We start from the raw sequence: 3,236 nt of genomic DNA on the forward strand, positions 1-3,236 counted from the left end.
CCTCTGAGTGCACCAGGGTCATGTATGATACATTACTATGTAGGCACAACACTAACACACATTATAAGCTGTTAAAGTTATTTTGGTAGTCAGCTCTGTCTCTCTTGACTAGGGATGCAGAAGTGATCTTCCTAGGAGTTCTAGGATTCACATTCTCATAATTGTACCACATGGGTCAGAAATCCCTTGCAGAGGGTGGGGGTAAACCATGCAGTACATGGGCTGTGTTGATCTGTAACTCTAGCACCAGGACATGATTACTCTCTATACATTTTGGATTTGTTTGAGGGGATGAGGATACAACCCCCCAGTTGTGTTATCCAAGTGTTCAGTGTTCATCTGTAATTCTTGCACCAGGACATGATTACTCTCTGTACATTTTGGATTTCTTTGAGGGGATGAGGATACAACCCCCCAGTTGTGTTATCCAAGTGTTCAGTGTTGATCTGTAACTCTAGCACCAGGACATGATTACTCTCTGTACATTTTGGATTTGTTTGAGGGGATGAGGATACAACCCCTCAGTTGTGTTATCCAAGTGTTCAGTGTTCATCTGTAACTCTAGCACCAGGACATGATTACTCTCTGTACATTTTGGAATTTTTTCAGGGGATTAGGATACAACCCCCCAGTTGTGTTATCCAAGTGTTCAATCACTGAGTGACACCTCAGCCTGAGTCCTCCTTGCCAAGTCCACCAGCAACAGTGACCGCTCAGAGGAGTTTCACTTCTCACAGTCCTAAGTCATTCACATCTCCTCCCAAGGGCCTGGTCCTGCCTATTATTTCTGAGACCCATAATGAAATGCCTTGGCTTACACCACTGACGACTCTCACCCTAGGGGACCTCTCTGCACAGTTCCTGTGCTTACACTTGTGACCTAAGGGGAATTCCCATGTTCTTTCTGACAGGGTTGGTGCTGTTGAACTTGACTTTTTCACAGAAAAGGATGGATAATCCTTTTGTCACGTCTTACTGGTAACACAGGTCCTTTCACAGAGCAGGTGCTTGCTCAGTGAAGGGATGGGGAAGAGACTGCATTCACCTGATTTTAACTCTCATTTTCACAAGCTAACCAGAATAGGAAGCTAAAACTAGTAAGGCAATCAAAAATAATTTTATTCTTTGTTTCATGAAAATCCAAGTTCATTCAGATTGAGTGGGTAATCCCAAATAGAATGCCACAGTATCTTGAAACATGTTACAAGTTAGATATGAGTCATTCTCAAGTGTTTACAGAATGATAAAATTCTCCTAATCAGCATAAACAATACATGCTTTCCTAATTCCATTTGTAAAAGGAAAACATCTCCACCTAATGAACCTTGCAGTAAAAGTAGCAACATTTTGAAATACCAAGAATGCTCAAATCACCAAGTCAGAACAAGAAGAAAAGGTTCCCAACTCCTCCGACCTGCACTTCAATGAGGGTACAGCTCTTAGATGTGACTCCGCCCAACCTGATGTTGGTTGGAAATTGCCAGTGCACTAGAATGTGTGCTGGTCAGGGCAGGAGTGCCACTGTTTGGGGGATCGTGGCCTCACACCTCTCAATCTCATCTCTCTGCATAGGGAAAACGTACGATATGGGATCCTGCTTAACAACTCTGGCAAAAAACTTGAAGACTTCCACCTTGGTGGTTTCAGCATGGGCTCTCGGGCCCCACAGGAACTCATGGCTGGGAGGATGACTATCTGGCACCAGCCTGTACTCCAGATACCCTTTCTGCACAAAATGTTCAGTGATGAGTCTCCTGGGCTCCCCGCACAAGAAATGATCCCTCCCAGCATAGAGCCCCATCCTATTCAATATACGCCACAACACCTCCTCACTGACACAGTCGTCATCTATGAAGATGATGCACAGTATGACTATTACCAGGCCTGTCTTGGGTATGCCTGGGAAACCATGCTGCATCCCATCATAGGCGATCCCAAGAGCATGGACAAGAGAGTAGGAGTGGACAAGGGGGTTCCCAAGGGGGTTATTTTCTATTATCTCAAGGCCAAACATCAGCCGCATGCAGTCAGCGGCCTTCGTAAAGATCACGGAATAGTGTGCCTCATGATCTCCGATGACCATGTGCAGAATTTCTGCCCTAGTCGTTATCTCCTTCCTCCTGTATTTGAGGAGTAGGAAGAGAACCAAATCCACACTCTTGCTATTGAGCCCATTCTGCAGTGGAGACTCGGGGTTAACCACATGGCTAGCTTGATTGCCAGAGGCCTGAGCAGACGGTGCCACTGCAATGAAGCCCATGGCGGTGGGAGAAGAGGCTCTCTGAGCACTGTGGGGAGAACTCAGCATTCCTCCAAGAGACACACACCCGAGGTGGTGGCAGTGGCCTCCTCCTCCCCTGCCTCGGATAGGGGGACCTGGGCTCCCACCAGACCTCTTGCCTCCCTTTGGGACTGAGCGCTGTCAGGGAGGTGGAGGCCCTGGCTGGTCTCGGTAGGATCCATGCTGAGTTCCCTTGGGAACACAGGCAGGACAGGCAGGTGCGGTTCACAGAGATGAAGACTCACAGACCTGGGGGAGGAAGGGAGAGGATGAGAGGACTCTGACAGTTATTCCCTGGGCAATTCTCAAAAAGCACCTGTCACAGGATTTCGCCTGGGGAGTGCACTTATGGCCAAAGTACTCTGGTACTGCTTGTGCCTCTGAGAGGCTGGAAGCTCCCCAGGTGTGTGCTTCTTCTCGTGTAAAGTCTCAAAACAAGTTTCTGTGTCTCTGAGAGGAAGAGAAGGCAGTGAGGACACCTTATACCTCCTGACACCCGTTTGTGGGGGCAGAAGTTAAGAGAGCTAAAAGAGCTAGGTTGATTCAGTGTGACTCATTTGGTCTAGAACAGTCTACCAGCCCGATTCTCACCTATATCAATGGCTTGTTCCAGGAGCTTCCCCGTGACCCCTGGGTCCCATGTCTTTAAGGCAAGAGACTATGCCTATAAGAAAGAAAGAAGAATGGGAGAGGGGAAGAAAGTCTCCATTTTCCCACAGCCATCAGGAAGGCAGGTAGGTAGGCAGTACTCTCTGTCTTTGGCTAATGGGACTCTCTCAACTCTCACCATGATTCCTCACAGACCCGAGCCTCCCTCTGATGACCCAGGCCAAGGTGCTCTTAGCAGGCACCTCAGCTCCCTTAGACTATTCCCTGGAACCAGGGCAGAAGACTCAGCCCTGCAGCCCCTCCCAGGACTGTCTGTGAGACAGGGCTTCAGGGAAGTCCTTGGAGG

At 48.3% G+C, this 3,236-nt stretch overlaps 1 pseudogene; it reads right to left on the reverse strand.

Moving 5' to 3' along the window:
• Window positions 1-1,504: 1,504 nt before the first annotated feature.
• LOC121440224 lies at window positions 1,505-2,463 on the reverse strand (annotated as a pseudogene).
• Window positions 2,464-3,236: the final 773 nt, after the last annotated feature.

This window comes from Microtus oregoni, unplaced genomic scaffold (assembly GCF_018167655.1).
Source record: "Microtus oregoni isolate MIOR12 unplaced genomic scaffold, Mior012 000067F_000, whole genome shotgun sequence".
Taxonomy (NCBI): domain Eukaryota; kingdom Metazoa; phylum Chordata; class Mammalia; order Rodentia; family Cricetidae; genus Microtus; species Microtus oregoni.